The sequence below is a fragment of the Ixodes scapularis genome, unplaced genomic scaffold (genome assembly GCF_016920785.2).
Source record: "Ixodes scapularis isolate PalLabHiFi unplaced genomic scaffold, ASM1692078v2 PGA_scaffold0__279_contigs__length_252992795, whole genome shotgun sequence".
NCBI lineage: Eukaryota > Metazoa > Arthropoda > Arachnida > Ixodida > Ixodidae > Ixodes > Ixodes scapularis.
Window position 1 is genome coordinate 181,353,061 of NW_024609835.1, and position 22,389 is coordinate 181,375,449.

Here is a 22,389-nt window from a genome sequence, read left to right on the forward strand (position 1 = left end):
GCAGCCACGCAGACGACAGGGGTCCAGTGGCGGGGTGTGTTTGACGTTCGTATTGATAGATGGCGCTACCTCCTTATCGCGACGGCTCGCTACAACCGTGGTTTATAAAATTAATATAGTCTTTTTGAAATGTACCTTCGGTTAAAAAATTATTGTAAAGCCGTTTACAACTCCCTGTAACGCCGAATCAGAGCGCAGCTCTTGAGGAGGAGGAGGGAAGTGTACTGAGGGGGGTCATGTAACCTCGGGGGTTGGGGTCACGGGACCCCGGGGGGTGTCACATGACCTCGGGGCGTCCGTGACCTGGGGGGGTAACGTGACCTCGGGGGTCACATGACCTCGGGGCTTACGTGAAAACGGGGGTCACGTGACCTGGGGATGTCACAGAGTTGCATGCAACCCGACGACGCCTGCGGGTTGCATAGGAAGCGGATTGCATGCAACTTGCGGTGAATGGAACCTGGGTTGCATGCAACGCGTGGTTACGCCGATGCCGGTGGGTCGCATGCAGCCTGAATTGCATGCAACGCGCAATAACGCCGACGGCGACGGCGACGCCGCTCAAGCCGGAAACGGGCGCCTAAGAGCTGCGCTCTAGAAATAAATGCGAACAATAAAAGCAAAACTTAAAGTAAAACAAACGCGTCTGCATAACGGTGGTGCTTTTGCTATCAACGGATTTCGTCTGCGTGTCGTCTGCTATCTTCCGCTGGTCGGCTGCACCTTCAGACGCTGCTCTCGACGCCATCTATCAATAGGAACGCCAAACACCCCACTACTGGACTTGGTCGCCAGCGTCGCCGCCCGCCGTAGACCCTGGCAAGTTTCTTGGCCCCATTTTTTACTAAAAGAGAACTACGCTTTGTAATTTTACAAAAAAAAAAGTGAAAGCCGCTTACAACTCCCTGTAACGCCGAATTGGAGCGCAGCTCTTGAGGAGGAGGGAAGGGCGCTGGGGGGGGGGGGGGTAAGACTAACCACGGGGGGTCACGTGACCCCCAATGCCGGTGATGTCATCACTGACGTCACTGATGACGTCATTAGTGACGTCACTGATGACTTCACCAGTGATGATGACGATGCGAATGTCGGTGATGTCATCAGTGACGTCGCTGACGACGTCATCAGTGATGATGACGATGACGATGCGGATGCCGGTGACGACATTAGTGACGTCACTGATGACGTCATCAGTGATGATGACGATGACGATGCGGATGTCGGTAACATCACCGGCATCCACATCGTCATCGTCATCATCACTGATGACGTCACCGGCATCCACATCGTCATCGTCATCATCACTGATGACGTCACCGGCATCCACATCGTCATCGTCATCATCACTGATGACGTCACCGGCATCCGCATCGTCATCGTCATCATCACTGATGACGTCACCGGCATCCACATCGTCATCGTCATCATCACTGATGACGTCACCGGCATCCACATCGTCATCGTCACTGATGACGTCATCATCACTGATGTCATCATCACTGATGACGTCACCGGCATCCACATCGTCATCGTCATCATCACTGATGACGTCACCGGCATCCGCATCGTCATCGTCATCACTGATGATGACGTCACCGGCATCCGCATCGTCATCGTCATCACTGATGATGACATCAGTGATGATGACGATGACGATGTGGATGCCGGTGACGTCATCAGTGTCGATGACGCCATCGGGGGGTCACGCGACATCGGCGGGGGTCACGTGACCTCGGGGGGTCACGTGACCTCAGGGGAGTCACGTGACCTCGAGGAGGGGGTCACGTGACCTCAGGGGAGTCACGTGACTTCGGGGGGTCACGTGACCTCGGGGGGGTCACGTGCCTCCCCACGAAGTCACGTGACCCCGGAGGGGGGCTCGCGCGGTGCATTATGGGATATTTCCCATGATGCACCGCGCGGTTACGCCGACGCCGACGGCGACGGCGACGGCGACGGCGACGGCGACGGCGACGGCGACGCCGACGCCGCTCAAGCCGGAAACGGGCCCCTAAGAGCTGCGCTCTAAAAATGAAAGCCGTTTACAACTCCCTATAACGCCGAATTAGAGCGCAGCTCTTGTGGAGGAGAAGGGGAAGGGTACTGAGGGGAAGGTACATCCTCCCTCCTCGTCACCTCCTCATCCTGTCTGCTACCCCTCCCTCCAAGCGGCCTCGCCGTCGCCACACGAGGGTCACGTGACCTCATGGGGGTCACGTGACGTCACCAGGGTCACGTGACCCCTATGAGGTCACCTGACGACGACGTCATCATCACTAGTGACGTCATCAATGACGATGCGGACGCTGATGACGTCGTCAGTGACGATGCCGATGACGATGCAGATGCCGATGACGTCACCAGTGACGTCACTGATGGCGTCATCAGTGACGATGCGGATGCCGATGATGTCACTGATGAGGTCGTCAGTGACGTCATGCGTCCCATAACGTACCCCGCGGTTACGCCGACGGCGACGCCGACGCCGCTCAAGCCGGAATCAAGCGCCTAAGAGCTGCGCTCTAAAAACCGACCTGTGAAATAACCTTTCACAAAAAGTTTAGATGGCTACGGGCAGGCGTCGATTTTTATGGTCCATTTTAGATCGAGCCTGGTGACTTAAACCACCCTAAAATATATTTCAGCCATTATCGTATATTTTGCGAGGATATGGCACGATGTCGACGATATCCAGTGTAGGTATTCACTCTTCTGCTATACTAAAAGTATATTTCTCCGCTCGGTGTGTACTTGCGCGCCTAATTCAAATATTTTTGGCCGCTTCAAAGAAAGCTCAAACGCTGAAACTTATCAGGCATGTGTTCTTTGTGTCACTCCAGTACAAGATCTCGAGGCAAACTTGCGAAATAGGGAAGTGAGAACACATAGGAAAATAGGCTACGGCCTTTTCAAGCATAAACCCTAGCGCTGCCCCAGCGTTGTTAGTCAGTGCTGAAAATAGCGCTGACCTGGCTGATGCAACGCTGACTCCTCTTCACATTATTGACACAGCGCTCATACATCGAGAGCAATATCAGTGCTACTTTATGTTCAAGTTAGCGCTGCGTCCGGTGCTGTTTCTATATTTACTTCCACCTTAAAGGGCCACCGACAACTTCAAGATCAATATTTTTGCAGTCCCAAAAACCTAAAAAACACGTGGCTAAAAAAAAAGTCCCTCGCAGAAAAAAAGAAGAGGAAACGTTTGGCACGCGAAAGACCAGTCAAAGTTTGCGCCCTCCTCCCCCAATTTGAGCTCCTCCTTTTTTCCCCCTGGGTGACGTAATCGGGGAAGGCACTTTTGAGAACATTAAAGGGCCCCTGGAAAGAAAAAAAAAAGTTTTTTTTTTAAACACCCTTGTTTGGACACGCGTCATCTATAGAATACCTTATTTTCGTAGTGTTATTAACAATGCTTACAAATATTTCAAATGTTCCATATTTGTCTGTAGTTTTGCCTCAAGGACACCTGAAGAGCCCACCAATACAATAGCTTGGATCATGCTGTGCAAGCCTTATTTCGGGTTGGACAATCCTCACTGGGTATCGTGTTTCTGATTAATATTTATGGATTTCTTATATACTATATAATTAATTACTTGTTTGGCAGAATACACCCGCGCAAAAGTAGTTCCATAAACCAAGGCACTTAAGTTTGGCTCTTCACGCTCTTTGGTGTAGGGCCTTTGCACTATTGCACGACACCTTGATAGAACTAAGTACAACGTTGCTTCTGGTTCGAAATCTCCCGCAGAATTCATGTCGGCGCCATTAGCCTGGTTCGTCTTATTTTAGCTAGATTTTTCTATGCGCGGAAGCAACGTTTTTTTTTATATCGCTCGGGTTATTTTTTTTTTCGTCGTGATGGACTGCGCTAGCCGGATAGTCGGGAACCTAGAACTTCGACTGGTACTCCATTTTAATGAATACCAGTATTCATTCGGGCTTATGACGAGTCGGCGCTCGAAACGTCGGCCAAAAGGTCTCCGGCATGCAAACTCCGTCAAAAATAAAACACGCACACTGACACGCACACGCACGATGTAAGTTAGGGTTTAAGCATCCTGAATTCGTGCCGAATCGTACTCCATGGGTTCCGTTGTCAGTGGAGCTAATTGCTTCTGCGTTTTGCCCACAACAAAGACGACGCTAACGAAGAATCTCTTTCCTACATAAAAGTATGGGAAAAATAGCGGGAAGTGTTACTGGCAGGGCCGCAGACGGCTCATTACGTTAGATTACGTAGTTTTCTAACACCTTGCTAGGCACAGTGTCCGGAAGTGACGAGAAGTTTAAGGACTCTGGTAGGGGGAAGCAGAGTAACCTCAACCCAGCATTAAAGGGATACTACAACGAAATTTCGGCGCTCATGTTTTCGTCTATATGTGTTCAAAGGAGCAGTATCACATGGGACATACCAATATCTTGTTAAGAAAGTCTCTAAAAGGAATTTTAAAACGAATTAAACGATTAGCAGAGAGCACCTGGTGGATGTCGCTAACGCCTCGCTTGTAATGCCCGTCTACGAACCTTGAGAGCTAGTGACGGAGGTTGTCCCGCCTCCGGCCACGACGAGAGAAGAGGGGCAGGAGGAACTCCCCTCTTCCCGAGAATGCGTTTTGTGTGTAGCAGAAGTCGCTATTGTCCCCCTACAAGGTTATACAAGATTAATTCGTCACTCCCAATTCGCACAAAAGCAGCCGCTTCGGTGGCTGGAACGACTAGGCCATCCTCTCGACGTCAGCCTCGCCGTAGCTTTGCTCGTCCCGAGACGACCTACGTCATGATTGCGTTGGATGTCACGGGGTCTCCGCTGGGCCTTTTCCGAGCGCTTGCCAAAGTGGGCCGTTTATAACAAAAAATACAGCCACCAGGCCCAAAATAGAAACGTGCGACGATCATTTACGGATATTGTAGATCATTATCAAGCCATTTTTGAACACGACGGGAATATTTCAAATTTCGTTGAAGTATCCCTTTAAAGCAAACCGTGTCTCAGTAACACTAATTCTAAACCCCCTGCCAAAAAAAAAAGTTTTTTTTTGGCAAGAGGGTTTTTGTTTCAGCGAAGATGAGTTTAGAAATCGAGTAGTCGATTTTGTTGTGATATATTCTCATTGATACTTCGCATCGCACCTCGCGGGTTGGTGTATGACGGCAAACGATTTTATTTTTCGGGATCGATATTTTCCAAATTTCGGGAAGTACGTTTTTCGAGAGTATCTTGTTGGGAAAAATTTTTGCCATTGGTTGTGGTGTCTTTTATTCATATCGTTACCATTGGGTAAAATCTTCGGGGATATATATTTTTCGATGTTATTCAAGTAGAACAATTAGTAAAAGGAAGGTCCTGAAGAAAATTAAGTAGTTTACACTATTCAAGAAGTGGATTGAGCTTTACTCCTAAAATGAACAGAAAGCGATAACTTATTTTTCTATAGAAGTTTATTGACGCGTGCAAACTCCTGCGTTTAATATAAGAAAATGGCATAAAGTAGGGTGCGCGTTCGTAGGTTGCATAGGTTAGGTTTATACGTAGAGATGACCGCAGTGACTCTCCTTTATTTTCTTCGAGAGTGTACGAGAGGCATATTGAGCGCCATTGAGGAGCACTCTAAAAAACGAAGCTCCTCGTGGCCACCATGCCGCATCCATCTGGACAGACTTCCTCGTACAGCTCCTGGCCATTGGTGCACGTGAGGTCGACGTCGTAGATCTTACCAACCTTGGCGTTTCCATCGACGTCTTCAGCTGAAAAAACAAGACGCGGAATTTTTTGTTTTTCAAGATGCATCGTTAAAGTTTGTAGGAATCGAGCGAAATGGTCAATAAAGAGATTGGGTACATTTAATAAGGAAAAGGATTGTTTTACTGAACGATATTACAAAAAGCGACATTTTCACGCTCTGTTCCTCACGTTTCTAAACAAGAAAGATTTTAAGGACATATTTTCGTCTCCAAAAAGGGCAACGAGTGACGCGTTTTTGAAAGTTACTTGCTGAAGTTTGATCGTTATGATTGGTTTTCCCAAAAAGACAATTTTATTTGTTAGTCCCATATTTTTCTTGGAAAGTTTTATAGAAAAAAGCTACAAAAAAGACGTATTTTAAATTTTTTTCCGCTCGCGTAGCTCACTTTTGCAAGAAAATTAATAAAAAAAATATTGAAGAGGTTGAGTAGGAAGTAGCCTTTTTTATCAATAGAAAACAAGAGGGTTCACGTTTCTTGACTTGTATCGGTGCTGCTCCCAAATTCTCATTCCACGGAATTGATGTTAAGTCTGTTCGTGACGTATTTTGTTTTCTGTTCGCGTGTTAACGTTGATGCCGCACACCAGCGTTGGTGCGGGTCAATGTTTAATCTATCAGTTGGTTTTTGACTTATTAAATTTGTTTGTTTTTGGCAAAGTTACCCAAGTACCACAAATATGAGTTGCCAGAAATGTTAGAGGACTGAAAATCGAATAAATGCTAGGATAAAATCGATGCAAAAAATTATTTCTGCGTAGGTGGTTAGACGAGCTCCATCCAAGTAATTCCACTAAGCAACAACGTTTTGATACGAATGGTTTTGGTATATGAAAGGAACGGCGTCCAAGAGAGGAGCCCCTGAATGCATGTATTCATTAGCATTTGCTGGATCATGTTCATCGCCATGAGTTGGCGCAAACCCTTTCTGGCGTTCCCTAAAGACTCCCGTTTCGGACATCCCGCGCGGCTGCACCTGCAGGCGCCACCTGACGTACTGCGACATAGTTCGCGAGACAGGGTTGACTCACTACCAAGTCTGGGCCAAAGGGAAATATCACGTGGCCATGGAGGGCGGTTCAAATAAGGGGATCGAGATGACGACGGGCGGCCGGTACCGGCCTCTCCATTGAACGGACTCCTGGGCATAAGGGTCCTGGCTGCTGGCGAGGACTCACGGAGACGTCGCCACTGGGCCATCTCCCTGGGTTCCGGCTCTGCTCTTCTTCGGCCGTGCATGCCGTAAGCCACCCGACGACAAGGACGAAAAAGAGGGGACCCTCCAGCGACACCAGACCGCCACCGAAGTACCGCGACACAAGTCCCCGCAGGACCATGACGTGAGCGAATAAACAGTCACATGAGTGCTTGTGGGTGGTGTGATTGAACTCCCAGGCGATCGGTCGGGAACGTGGAATATTTTAAAAAAAGTGTAAACTGTATTTTGCAATTCACAGAAGTTCCCAGTGCGAAACCAACACAAATCCAGCACCAACAACGTCATCTTTTTTCCCCTCCAAAACCAGGCAAGCGAAGAATAAAATAAAAAGCAAATTAATTAAACCTGTATAAACACCGCTCAAATTGAACGTTTAAGGTTGAGGGTCCGCGCTCTGTCTTTATACTTCCCTCTAAACGTCATTCTCACTATGTTTTTTGAGGTTGTCACAATGGCCCCGAAATGAACCGCGCCAAATCACTGAGGTGGAGTGCTGGAAATAACGGGTTACTAATATCGACTTTATTAGTTACACGTTCCATGTTCAGCAACGCGCTGACGTAGTCGTTATATTTTTAAATGACTAGCGAGTGCAGTATTTTTGTTACTCTTTTACGGTGTGGTCCATCAAATAACGTCTCTCGTTACTGATCGCTTTTTATTATTTCTTCGGTTTAGCTTAAAAAAAAATTCATTCGTATTCTGTGAACTGCGTTTAAAAGGGGAAAGGTTATGTCCTTCGTGGCAACCTTTCAATATCTTTCAAAAAAAAAAAGCAGTATTGATTTGACTGAGACTAAAAAAATGAAATAGAATTTGATGAAAAAATAAACCAAACAACCTGAAATCAATCTGTAAAACTTAACTTGTTCTTGAAGTTCGTATCCGTGGTTCATCGATGCCAAATAATACTGACTTTCAAAGTAAGGCAAAAGTACCGTTTCTTAATTTGTGGAAGTAACGGTAATGGTATTTTGAGCCATTTGCTGAACGGTAACAAATATTAGCGCGCGTTAGATTTGGATAAACCAACGAGTAACACCGATTCTTGGCTTATTTTTGATACCGGGCACAACACTTCTGCAGAGGCACAGGTGGTGCACAAAGTGTCCTCTTAAGCTGGTACAATGAGATTCAGGACGGAACGACAGCAATACTATATAGGTGCGCCAGGATCGTTAAGAAAAAAAATTATAAACGAAAAATAATTTACAGGTTTAATAAGATATGCAATTCCTTTTGTTTTTTATAATCTTTCCACAGAAAAAAATTACACAATATATATTGACTTAATTTAGGTGGAGGTCACGGCCCTCTCTAAACCCCGCCCACAGATCAGCAGTCCAGCCCATTATTACTGAATTTCCTTAGCTGCTCGGTCAAACACGCTCGCAAGCCTAGTGCCTCCCTGTCGCGACGTCCGGTATGCGTCCAGTGCATCATGCCTGGCGTCTAACACCACCTGCTAGTCGTGAGAGCAGACGCTCGGTAGCTACCGGCATCGTCTGCTATTGCACCACCGTCTAGTGTCATCTGCAACGCCCGTAAGAGGCGGTCATGAAAGCGGCGCTTGAGTGTCTGTTACATTCTGCGTCTGTCTGCTATTGCTCCCAGTCTAGAAACGTTTGAAACGCTCGCAAAACGCCACCATGAAAATGACGTCCAAGTTTTTATCATGCTCGAGCCACGGTCCAATACAAGCGTCTGTTGGTGTCCGTCAATGTGCGTTCCTCCATCCAAATGACTCCCGAATTGTTACCTGTGTGGGTATCTTCACGGTATTGAAACCATGGTCCCAATCACAACGTTTGCACAGTTCACAGAGCAACGGGGCCGCTTTTACGAGAACCAACATCTTTACTCAACATGAACACGCGCAAACGAACAAATCAAGCGAGATCAGGCAAAACAGTTGACTTGGGACTCTAGACTTAGGCAGTCCCGGTGCGAAAACAAGTACCCGCATAGGGCTTCCGAAGGCGTGTACTCGCGACAGTTGTTTGCTCTAAACTAGGTCGGATGAGGAAAACTTGGTCTCAACACCTTGGTGACCGCAGAACGACACGCACTCACAAGTAGACGATCGCAAGCGCGGCTAATGGCCGCCGCCATGTCTCTGCTCGTGCGGACAAGCCGTGCAATTGTAAGCATGCCAAGGCTATGTTCACGTGCTTGCACTTATGGGGCATCCGTTGGGGCACCATGCTTGCGATTGGCTATCAAATATTTATTTCCAGAAAATTGGAGGGATCGTCATGACATGAACGAGCTCAACGAGCTACGATCGTTCAACACGCTGCAAACGCCAGCAGCCAGGTTTATTATAGTTTGAAACCCAAGCGGTAAGTGCAATCTCGGGATATTTTTGAAAACAATATTAACTTTATCTAGATTACTTGTTTCTCAAACATAAAAAAAATATTGTCGATAAAATACTATTACGGCACGGAGAAACCATTTTAAAACGACACAACGTTTCACACGTCCATCATCTCTCCAACCAATGAGAGCCGAGTAACCGTGCTTAGCTAGGTAAGCATATTTCGTTATGAGCAGGGCCTAAACCAAAGCTCCGCCCCCCCCCCCCCCCCCCCCCCAAATCAAACTAACGTCATAAATATTGAAGACAAAATGTTTCTTTTTAGGCACTTTACATTTCGTTTTATATCAGTGTCACTTTAACCTAAGCTAAGCTAACTTAGGCGAAATTAAGCTATGTTAAGCTAAGTTAAGCTGAATCAAGCTAAGGGATGTTAAGAGTTAATGTTAGAAGGGAATGCCGGACTTGCTATTGTTGCATTATGGAACCAGCTTCTGCGTTAAAGCACGCCGATGGCACCCCTGCTGCATTTTTCCTTCCTGCGCTGGCGTTGTGCTCTGCCAGATCATACTGTCTTCGACTATACACCTAAATAAGGTCATTAAAAAGGTTCACATTTATCAATGAACTGATGTGATTTCCTAAGTTGAGATATCGTATGAATGTCGAAATCAAAGTGCTACGATGATTTACAGTGTTTTCTTTGAGGTGCATGAATTATAAACGAACCAAGAAAATACGAAAATATTTGGTATAATCAACCGTTATAATTGCTCAATTTTAAAAGACGCTTTTGCCACAAGAGATGCAGTACAAATTTGAAGTTATCCCAGTAGACATGTTCTCATACTCCAATAGAAATCAAAGCATTGTACAGAGTAACTCCAGTATCCGATGGCTACAAATATTTTGCAGAGTGAGGGCCTTACTTATGTAGTGACTCTTGTAGCCTCTGAAGTCCACGAGAGTTACCTCCGACGTCGCCCCTGAAAATGAAACCAATAACAGTATTTAGATAATAACTAAATTGAGTTTCATTTCGTTGTTAAGAGAAAGCATATGGTTATCTCACGACATGGAAATGTCTCACGAAGTATTGGGTTTGACATTTAAGTCCACGTATTCGGAAACACTAGTATATGGCTAAATTATTAAGTGTAAACGTTACATGTAAAATATTTACAGAAAGTACGGCGCCTTCCTCAACACTCTTTAAGATTTTGTATTTTCCCCGAATTTGTTTGCAATAATATTTGTGTAAACAAGAGGTTCCGTGAGATATAACACAGATTTTGGAGAAGGAAAGTGGCAGTGGTTCGATCTTAAGAGACGTGCTTCTAATTATAGTGCTGGATGTTCGGGAGGAACAAAAAGCGTGTTTTTCTCGCTAGAAACGATAAAATATGCTTTGCGAAAAGTTCAAGTAGTACCCAATCTAGTGATTGAGATATATGCCAAACGTCCAGGACCTTGAAACGTAATGATTAAAAAGTTATAAACAATTTTTTAAAATATTTATTAACAAATACGTGCCAACAGGCTTTGCAAATACATGAGGATGAATAGCCTCCACCTATGACACTTTAACTCCCGTCTTTCTTGAATGTATACTTGTGTGTATACAATGTATACAATCAAGATGACCTACACACATTTGCGAGTAAAAGTATGTTTAAAGTATGTTTGGAGCTACAAATTTCAGTTTTTGGGATCAAAACAAGACGTCTCTTTTGGTTCTTGACTGTGCGACTAATGTTTCCCTGCAGGTTGTTTGCTAGATGAGCAGAAGTCAGCCTTACGGGACGGGTGAGCACGTCTGGCGTGACTGATTAATTGCGCCCGTACTTGTTTTATGCGTTCTTTTTTTTTTTTTCGTTCGTGCCATGTTCCCGTGACTTATTCTTTTTCAAACATGGATGGCTCTTCACTCGCCGGTGTTACATCGTTCTTTGTCATGCGTGTAGTTATTACTGGCTGGAATTTGAGTTTTAACCCCATAACCGAGGGATTTCTTTCAGTTTCATTCTTAAATATGTACGTTAAGAAAAAAGAATGAGCAGTTTTATTTAAGAAATGTATCAGTTTTTCGAAACGTTAAAGGACGTGGGCATATGATTTCAGAAGTAAAAACAATAAAAAAAATGGTAGTTTGAATTCTGGAGCCACTTTTCTGTTACGCTGGTGACTTTACACTAAAGAAAGAGGATATATCCAGGATGTTAGGAGCTGACGTAGAAATAACCGAAGACGAGACGGGATTTATGGCAATGCGTTCCGGCAATGAAGATTAATAACAAAACTCTGGTTTCGTATTTATATCTAGAATAAATATTTAAACAACGTTCAAAATCATAAGCCAGCTCGCCTGAATTTCCGCTCTAAAACACAACAGTTTGTCTCTATGACCGTAGTTTTTACCAAATTTTCGACACATTGCACCGTTGAACTGATAAATTTTATAACACAATCTTCCTCCATCTTAAAACATGCTATCCACATTACCTGTGGCGGCGAAGGTTACCGTGTCCGAGTCAGTGTGGTGGGTCAGTTCAGCCGTGTCCCTGGGATAGCATAGAGAGAAAAGATACAAGAGATCGGTTTCAGGGGAATCACGGCGTCAGCTGCTATTCACAACATAGAAATCAGCTGCGATTGTGGAAAACATAGAAAAATGCTATAATACACATGGACAAATGAAAATTGATTAAGTAAAAAACACACAAAAAAACAGCCATATGTTTTAACATGAAGCAATCTACACGATAACGTGAAACGAAAAAGAGGATAGTTTTGTTCGCATTCCGGCTCGACGAACGGATGTAACAGACAATGCGATCAAGTGCAGTCGAATCGCCGACAAGCCCTCTAGCTTATCCCCGACATCTTATTTATTTATCGCCGACATACGTCCGTCCAGATAAGACGCGAGCGCCGGCTACCATGCGCGAGCGGGTCAGTTTCCTGAGCGATAAGATCATGATGACACAACATCTATCTTTTCCTTAAAAACCAAAACGGATCAACCAGAAAATTCAACAACGAATCGAAATAAAGTAAGAAGACACAAAAAAACATTGACGAATATATACCATTAAAACTGAAACACATGCTAGAACATCAGCGAGCACCATATAATACAGGCTCTTCCACGGCTTGACCCGAAGGTGTGACGGACTATCGCGGTCATTTTTTAGGTATACGCGTCTCCAGCTCGTTGCTCACCCTCCAGGGGCGAAAACGCGAAGCGCTCTAGTGAGGGTCCCCGGTTCTCCTGCGCAGTGGGCACAGCGGAACTGCTCACGATCATGGCTCGCAATATTTAATTTCTGAATGGAAGCAGCACTCTTCACTGTCCCAATGTAGTCCTGCAGCCGGTATGGGATGGTACCTTACTAGAGAGTTTTAGTGTTGCGTATGAAGCAAACGTAAGCGTTGTACGTTTGCGTAGAGTTGCGTGCTCCACGCTACGCATGCGCACCGTTGCCATGCTCCAATCCAAGACCGCAATTTTGGGCTCCGAGCACACGCAGTCTGGAACACGCGACACTAACGCAAACACAGTGATTGCGTTCGCTCGTATACGCAGTACTAAAACTCACTACTGTTCACCGGTTTCCTGCGCCAACGCGACGTGCAGCAGTGAGCAGACCTGCAAACGGGTAGACTTTCCTTCGAATCGGTAAGGCTGAGATTGGCGAAATGACAGCGCGTAAAGATAATAAAAAGAGAACTAAATGTGCTGGAAAAATTAGTAATTAAAAAAAAACTTTTTTTTTGTTAGTTTTTTTGGTTCATTTCTATTGACCTTGGAAGTTTTGCCGATTGTCAAAAGTGGCGACGTGGAGAGCACCATATACTTTACCCACAATGAATGCCTTTACCATGGATTTCAAAGATTAGCTGTACTTCGTCTCACCTTAGTATGGACTATTGTTAGCCGCGCGTGCTAAAAGCGCGGGCCAGTCGCTTTGAATGAAGCGGCGGCAGCTGCACGAGCGCTCGTGCAGCAAGTGCTCTAGTCAAGGCAGTCAAGGCTGGCCGCTCGCGCTAGCACAGCCTTCGCGGTTAGTCCATGCTAGGGTGAGACGAAATTTTTTTATATAATATATTTATTGAATTTAGACTGTTTTTTTAATAACTTGTTAATTAAAAATGCCGCAATTGGCTTCAGTCATTGTTATTTGCACACTTTTGATTGCCATACTATTTTGAGCGTTTGAAATTAGATGCTAAGCTACAAATTAAATTTGAGCTCGGAAAACTACGTACTAAAATATCCTAATTGTAATATAAATATTACATCAAAGTGCGGCAATATAGGCCCACAAAAAACGCCGCGATCTCAAGAATACGCCCCTTAACCATAGTAGTCTTTCCAGAAATGTATAATTTTGTTTTCTTTTTAGCATATAAAAAACACGAATATCGTTACCAAGATAGACGAACAGTCAAACACTGAATGTAATAGAAAGTCATATGCGTCAGGCGTTGATTTAGAAAACACACACACTTCTGCTGTTTGACTCAGAAACGGTCTCGGAAATTTTTGTAGTGCGAACAGCGTTTCTTAATTTATATTTTTTGTGAATACATTCTTTACTCATCAGCTGTGGCGATATTTTGAAAAATTTGAATTGATTTTGTTATTCTTGTGCTGAAAATAATGTTAAAGCAATTATCATCAAAATACCCAGAAACCCATTAAGAGGACCGCAGTTCATTATTTGACATAAAAATTGTCTGAGCGAGAAAAGGCGACTTGAACACAGAACTATAAGCACTGATTTTTTTATCAAATATAATATTCTACGTTACCTCTAAGGTGTATAAAAGACCCTATCCTTAAAGGGACATTGAACTCTCCAAACATATTTGGAAGTGTCTGGATCAGACTCGTATGTCACAATGTAAAGTTTCCTCAAACAATCTCTTTAGATAAATAATTACGCGGTGACATGCATCTTGAACATATTAACACACTACAGCGCACTATTGCAAACATACACTCTCTCCTTACACACGAAAAAGAAAGAATTTGAAATTACCGCCTATACCGAAAAATTAAATCCAAAATAGAGGTTAGTTTCGGTTTCGTTCCAGAAACGTTTCTCCTGGAGTAAGTGTTACGCTAAACACCGTTTCTGTTTTCAGGATAAAGAGGTGACCTGCGCTTATAACAGCCTAGCTAGCCTCATATAAGCGGGAATAATTTGTACCGCCCAGTGAAGCAAGCACACTAGACAGGCTCAGCTACTGGTATACCGGAACGCATCTCCAACCCTCACTATAACTGCCATTTCGGAAAATGAGTGGCGCCACCTATGGTGAAAGTCGCGAATAACAAGAAAGCTATGGCCGCTCCGTACCCCCAGCGTCACATAGCAGATGCACTCTGAAATGCCGCGCCTCTTTCGTTGTCTGGAAGGCGAAAAGCAGACGCTGCCCCACAGCACTTGCCGATGTTTGCTTCAGAGGCTTTTGTGGGTGCCTTCTTCGGTACGGAGATTTGCTGACATGAAAACGAGCAAGCCAGACAACCAACGAAGGGGGCATACCTAGCTAATCATAATTATCAGGGCATTTCTGACACACGAAAAAACCATGAGCAGGCGTATGTCCGATTAATATAAGTATAATCTACCCAGATATGTGAACAATCATCGGAAACGATTATGCTTAGCTCCGTATGTCCACTTTGTTGACTGGCTGGCTGACTCGTTTCCGCGAGTCAGGGAATTTCCGTAACGAAAGAGACACAAAAGCCTGTGGAGCAAACATCGGCCAGTGCTGTGGCGGCGTCTGCTATTCGGCAGACGACAGGAAGAGGGTGTGATTGCAACCTGGAAGAGTAATAGACATGTGGCTCCATTCCCCAAGCATCATGGAGAATGCTGGGAGTGAAGGTCTACGCGCTGCACGCACTCGCCTTCCCCGTACAGAGGATTCGAAGTAAATGACCAAAATAAGGCGTTGACGAAAGTTCGTGCGAGCCACCGTTTGCTTCGCTTTGCTTTAGAACAGTTACTGCTGCAGACGGCAGCATGTGCAGTGCTTGGAACTGCACTTGCAGCATGCTCCTTGCTGCGAAACGTCTATTCCGCCGCACAGGGTATACTCCGTTTACCCTTAAGCTGAAACTGCAGCCAAAAGTACAAGCGCGACTTAACCCGTGCTAGCTGTGAGACGTGAATTTCTAGCGCGAGCGCTCGACTTGTGGAAGAACTTTACAAAGCAGTGAGCTTTTGCTCTCGTTCTTGTAGCATTAGTTGCATTCTAAGTTTAACGGAGTAGAGGTGGGATATGCGTGGTTTTTCGGAGTGCGCCTGCTATGTGGCACTGGGGGTACGCAACGACCACGGCTGCCGTGTTATAGCTAATGCCGTCCGATACTATATGCCTGGTGCACCGCTTTCTTCTGGAGATGCCTATTGAACATTGGGAGGAGATGGCTCCGCCTGTAGCCCAACTTCGCCTGGCGCTTCGTCTTTCCTTGCCTCCGTGCCCTCTGGCAATTCGAAGGAGGAATCCGTGTCTTCCCCTGCCTGTTCGTTGAACAGTATGTGGCATCGACGATTTCTCCGCAGCTCCACACCTGGTTCGGTTCGCACAACGTAACACATCTGCCGGAAGGCTGGTGTTATCACCGTAGCCGGACCTTGCAGTCCTCCACCCACACCCGGTCTCCCGCTAGGAATGGTGCAAGCGAGCGCGCTGCATGATTGCTGTCATGGTTACGCCTCTATTTTTCTCTGATTGACTTATCCTACTGTATGAGACTTAAAATAGTTTGGCCGAGACGGTTTTAAAATTTCCAGGAGCACAGGCCCCGGGAAGCGCAGGCGTCGCCCCATGAGCAACTCAGCTGTGCTGAAAACAGCTCAGTTGCTGTTTCCGTTGCCGTTCAGCATACGTACTCCGCCGGCGATCGTCAGCGGTGAGTCGTTCTCAAATCCGTTCGCAGGCAACGTTATGAGGCGAGGAAGCAAATCAAGCAGAGTGCATCGTCACTACACTCGTGCACTCGTTGTCTTTGCGGGTTGCCTATCACCGGCTTAACCAATCACGCAATAAAAAGGCGCGGGATCGTATCGCCTTCATGTTGCCTGATTGATCTAGTCGATGGTAGCCAGTGCAAAGAAAAAAAAGGCTCGATGTACACTTAAGCACTTCTTATGAGTTGCGAATGAGAAAGCATGCACGCCGCTGTTCCGCTCACTTCTTTTGTCTGAGGCGTACTTGCGTCGACGTTCGAGCGCGCGCGCTGTCCTCGGCGCGTTGACCCTGGCCGTAAAGCGGTGGAGCCACTGCCTCGTGGACACGCAGCGCCATGGGGTGGCGGTCGTTGAAACTGACGCGCAGCGGCCAATGGTGGCCTCGCCGACGCGCGCAAGCCAATGGGACTGAAGCCAAAATTTATCAGCTTTACTCCGCTCCTATGGGATCGGGTAAACTAGGTGTCGTTTGGCTAGGCTTTTCGCGTGGTTTTATAGATGGGAGCTGGCTTCACATGGAGAAAGGATTTAAGGTGCCGTTTGGCGCGGCTTCAAAGCTGATGACGTCGGCTCACTCCATTGGACCAGTTAATGCTTTCGCATTAAAAAGGCATGAGCGCCGTTATGGCGCACTTTTGGCACCGCTTGATTGGATTCATCGAACCGAAGCGTCGACTGCGGTCGGACTTCAAGTAAAACGGAGTGTAGATCGCGGGCGACTGTCGGCGTCAAGTGATATACTCGCGAGTGTGAGTATTGCTTGTACGGGGAAAAGCAAGCACTGCGCATTGGTATCGGCGTTGCGTGTTCCACACTTCGCGTGTGCGGAGCCCGAATTCCTTTTTTTGGATTGGCGCATGCAGAAGACGCGCATGCGCAGGCTGGATCACGAAACAATAACGCAAAGGCACAGCGCTCGCGTTTGCTCCTATATAAGTGCACGATACTAAAACTCTCTACTTAGTCCAGCCTACACTTGATCCGCAGTCGACCGTCGACGCGCGCAGCCGGCTCCAATCTACACAAAGCTTAGTTTTCCACGTGGATTCACGGCATCTCTGGGTGGATCATGACGTACCGAAAGAGTAGCGCAGACGATGTAAAACATCAGAACGTCAGACAAGAGTCAATCGATACAGTGAAGGGTGAGACAAGCCTCCTCCCCTAGTGTTCACTTCAGTTTCAAGAGACTCCTTACAATCTAAGAGCATCGAGGATTCAACGCTCTAAACGCACCCATCCGCAATCAATTGACAGCCGATAAAACATATGGAACACTTCTCAATAAAGCATGCTGTTGACACAATCTACTCCTAAAGATATCAAAACTTGTCTCGAGCATTCTGATGAACACGTAGATCAGAGGAGCTTGTTATGTATGAAGCATATCTGAAAACACCTGAAGCTGCACGCAACCAAGTATAGAAAATCATAACGAATGCGTATTACACGCACGACACAATGTGTGGTTCTTTGTTTTATCAAAACGACCGAGACAAGATTATTTACATCGCCAACGCTAAAGCCACAGCTTTAGGGCGACCGATCGTACAGGCGACATGAGCTTGAATTTATGACCTACCCGCGACATATTCTTGTGAAAGGCAAAGCTATCCCACTTGCTCCATGCCTACACTTGTTCACCGATGCAATCCGAGCGCTGCAGCTCTATTCACTCTTTTGGGATTGCACTCTCGTCTCTCTCGAGATCTTTTCAGATGTGCAGTGTACGACGACAGTTTGCATGTTATAGCTAAAATAAGCATTTTGGGAAATGATGAGAATCAAAATAAATCGAGACGAGGGGTAGGCGAGGAGGGGGCCTTAATCAGGAAATAAGAAGCCAAAACATCGGAAGAAACAGACTTTTTTTTTATCCTACAATGGCATCCAATATGCGGCGCCAATGTAGAATTCGATACCCCGGATTTGATGTTAGGGGTCCATGTAATCAGAGGTGCTGCTGGATTTTTTCCCGAATTTCGTGGCAAAACAGTCGCGGTGTTTCGAGGAAACGCTACCCAACGAGAGGACGCTGGCCACGTTTTGCTCTGTGATATTTTCACAAATCTCACCTGATGATTTCGCCAGAATCGCCGTTGACGTACCAGATCTGGACCGATACCTGTCCTTTCTCTTTACCCACACCGTCGAAAAGAATGGATAAGTTTCGTGCATCTTCTGTCTCTATGGTTGTTCCATTCCGGTAGCATTGGTAGAGCAGGACTGGATGGTCAGTCAGTTCCTTGGAGATCAAACGGCATGAGAGTCAGGATAGGTCGCTGTTGCTTTGGCGAAGTGACTACTGGAACTTCCAAGTTTAATAACCAGGAATCATCGTTTGAATATGCCGCCGTTGTCGCATATAACAATAATTGTGTGATTGATTTAGTGATTGAGTGCTTTATTGACTGATTCAGTCATACTGACACAGAAACCTGTTTTTTGTGTTTTAACTGTCAGCTGTCTACTACCGCAATGCAAACGATGTTAAAAATAAAGATTACGTTATGTTCCAAGGACACTGAAATTAATTAGTGTAATTACGTCACATAGTGTGGGCAAGGGAGGACACCACGTAACTCTTACAATATATTTAGATAAACTTTTCTTTTATATTTTACTTCAAAACATGGTATGCGAAAGAAAAAAAAAAGTAATGACTGAATTTATGTCATAGAAACGTGGATTACGGTGAGTTGTTTAAGAAATATTGATTTTGACTTTATACGCTTTTGTTTTTACTGTGCGATGATTTCGCGGGGCTTGTGTAGTAATTACTTTGTCTTTGTTCTTTGTATGCGTGCCAACATTGAGTTATTATATTTTATGCTACTGCACCGGCCCTCTTGTCTTGCAATATTGCATCTCACGCTGCGGGGTAACCTGATTGAACTAAATAAATACATATTTAATCGACCACGTCATAATTTTTTGTGGTTACTTTCAAGATATATTTGATATGTAATGCTGTTATTCAAATAATATACAACACCCTTCCCTCCCTTCCCCCCCCTAAAGAAAAGAAAAATGAAAAATAAAGGACAGTGAGCGATAAAGAACTCATCCAAGGCAAGTATAGGCCTATTTTTCTTACCTGCATGTATTCGTTCATCAACGTTAAAATGGCGGCTTCCTCGTCTCCGCCTGTCAGCTCCAATGCTATTTGGAACACGTCAGCATCAGCAGGATCTGCGGGAACGCTTCCCGCAGAGGCTGGTTCCGGAAGCACAGCTGTCAGGGACAGCATCCCAACTAAGAACGCAATGACCACTGCGACCCTCATTGTGGTGATGATTATCTGGCAAGCTGGAAACGGAAATCAACCAAACATTTAGCCACTGACTAAACTTTTTACAGAATTAGCAAACAGAAGTGACAGAAACTTAACTCTAATATAGAGCAGTTTTGAAACCGTAACTGAAAAATTTTGAGGGTGTCGCTACCGGTGTGACAGTGTAAACGGGCAAATGGTGTAATATTTTATTCTCAGAGGCAAATCTCTGATTTTACTAGTTCGAGTATGGGAATGTGCGGTAATTTATAGAGATCGAGTTAATTTCTGACATATTTATTTATATGATACATTTGTTTCCTCAGATTACCAAATAAAACTGTTATGGTTTCTACGCGTACAGTGTTTTTGTTTTCGCAAAAGCTCCAGCTTTTGTCTATGTGAAACGCGAAGACGATAATTAATTTTATGCAAAAAGAAGTGATATTTAAAGGGCAACTCCACTTCAATTTTGATATTTAAAAATATGCAGTCCACTTTAGTATCATATTGGAAGATCACATGTAAAATATTACGATCTAATTCCGTCTGTATAATTAATAAACCGGCAGCAAACTTTCAAATGAGCCTAGTCGCCGAAATCTGCCAACTCTAGCGTGCGACGCGAGCCGCAATCATCAGCGCAGTCAATGCCACGGAGTTGGAGCAGCCAACATTGAGCCAGTACGTCAGAGGCATGTCTACGTCATTCTCACGTTTTGTTCTTTTTTACTTCTCAGAGCGAAATTTAACGATGACGTCATGAGTTTCTCCACCCGGTCTTGGCTCAACGGCGTCACGTGATCACCGTAATACGGATGCGCTAGTTTGCGCTGCACTGCGCGCTTGTCGGAGCGGAGAGCTGGGAGCTCTCTGTTTTGTCTCACCGCTGCTCTAGCTTGAGAAGGACGTTTTGTTTGGTACAGCCGCGGGCCGCATCTCCGATGCCTAGCTGCGATGAATGTCGAAAGATCCATAGGCTCACGATGTTATGTCGCTGCATGCTCGAATTATCAGTTGACCAGCCCGGGAGGTGTCTTTCACAAGTTTCCACACGATGTTGTAGCAAAGTACATTGGCGAAAATTGGGGAGCAGACGACACTTGCGCTTTGCTATAAGTTCGCCCGCCGTCGCACAGAGGAGGCTGTGACGACCTCCGTAGGGAAGGCATAGGCGCGCTGTGGTGGGCCCACGCTGAAGTGAGGAGAGACGAGGCGAAAACGATATTTACTGTTTACTAATAATAGGAGTCGGTGCTGGTGCCCCCCGCAGCTCACCGACGGCCGTGGCGTTCTGAATGGGTGGTGTCCCGGGCTTTCCGTCACTGTGCTGGTGCGTGGGCCAGTTGGAACCGGGGCTCACAGGGTTCAGGGGCTTGGAGCGCTGACTCAAGCGGAGGGGCTTGCGATTGAGGAGATCCAAGCTCCACAGGGCTCAGAGGGTTCGGGGGCCTGTGGCGCATACGCCAGCGGGTGGCCGTTGTGCTTCTCTGGTCGGGCTCAGAGGGTTCTGGGGCTTGAAGCGCTGACGCTAGCGAATGGCCTTGCGGTTGAGGCGATCCGGGTTTCTCAGGGCTCGGGAGCCTGGGACGCTGACGCCAACGGGTGGCCTTTCCGCGGTGCTTCTCTGGTGCGTTGTTTCCCGCGCTATCTCTAGCGCTCTCCCTGGCACTTTTCTCGGCGCGTCTTTGCACTCGGACTCGCTTCCCCCGACCCGTCGCAACTAGTAACCGACAGTGACCCTAGTCCCAACTTGTTACCCATGTCGAGTTTCTCCGCTGCCCTCTCCTCTTTTGTGTTCTCCCATTCCTCCTCTCCACCGGGCCGTGACTTTTTCCACAATCCGAAGTGGCCTGACCGCGTCACGTGTGCTGTACCTCGCCCCCATGAGCGTCACAAGATCACGTGGTTCGACGTGACGTGGCCATGACTCTGACGACACGAGACCAATGTTGCCTGACGCAACCGAAGTTTTGGTTTCGGTGTCTGCTGATGTTTAAATTAAGATTACACAAGCAATATTCCACATTTCGCGAATCCGGAGACGTAGAGCTGTTTAGTAGTGGTTTGGGAAATGGAAATGCAAATAAGCCCAAAATTTCTGGAATTGAGTGGTGTTACCCTTTAAGGGACCTGAAAAGTCGTACCATAGTGATACATTTGTGGGCATTGGTGCCTTTTGCGCGCAACGATGGGCATCGTTGTGCGCAATGGCGTGCCCGTACGCATGGTCAACTTAAAAGCACGACACTGGAGCGTTTCTAGAACGTATCTTTCACGCAACTCCTCGCTAGGGAACCAAGAGTCCCCGCCTACGCTCTTAAACACGAGGTAAACATAACAGAACAGGAAGTATTTCGATCCCCCTGTCATGGCGGCTGGAAGTGGCGCGCACTCCCTGTATAATACGTCGTGACCGTTGCATTTTGGGTCCAGCGCGTTGGTAGAGAACCATTCATTCATCAATATTATAAATTGTATATTAATTGGGGATGGCATATTTTGTTACCGAAACCCAGCGTTCAAATTATAAAAGCAATAGGGCGTTATCAGAAAAGATGGAAAAACCATGTCCGATGATCATTTCTAATTTGATAAAAAAAATATTTTGGTTGCTCCATGCCCGAAAGAATAAAACCAATCCTTGTTTTGGAAAAAAAAAACTGTCTTTGGGAAAAACATTTGTAAGCACCCTCTCAGTCACGTGCACATTTTGCGTAGCGCGCGATGTTGGTATTTCAGGCGGCTTCCCCGAAAAACCTGTTTTGGCTACGACTCTAGAACTATTTATTGACAAATTGGGCACAGGAAGGATTGACGAAAAGTATTAATCACCG

At 45.9% G+C, this 22,389-nt stretch overlaps 1 non-coding gene across 1 annotated transcript in view; it reads right to left on the reverse strand.

Moving 5' to 3' along the window:
* Positions 1–5,443: 5,443 nt before the first annotated feature.
* Positions 5,444–22,389, reverse strand: part of LOC120843220 — a 39,448-nt gene continuing 22,502 nt past the window's right edge. The window contains exons 2-6 of the transcript XR_006078321.1: positions 19,376–19,587; positions 18,354–18,523; positions 11,789–11,847; positions 10,216–10,272; positions 5,444–5,751 (exon numbers count right to left, since the gene is read on the reverse strand). This is a non-coding gene — a transcript (uncharacterized LOC120843220). The remainder of the gene's footprint in view (positions 5,752–10,215; positions 10,273–11,788; positions 11,848–18,353; positions 18,524–19,375; positions 19,588–22,389) is intronic.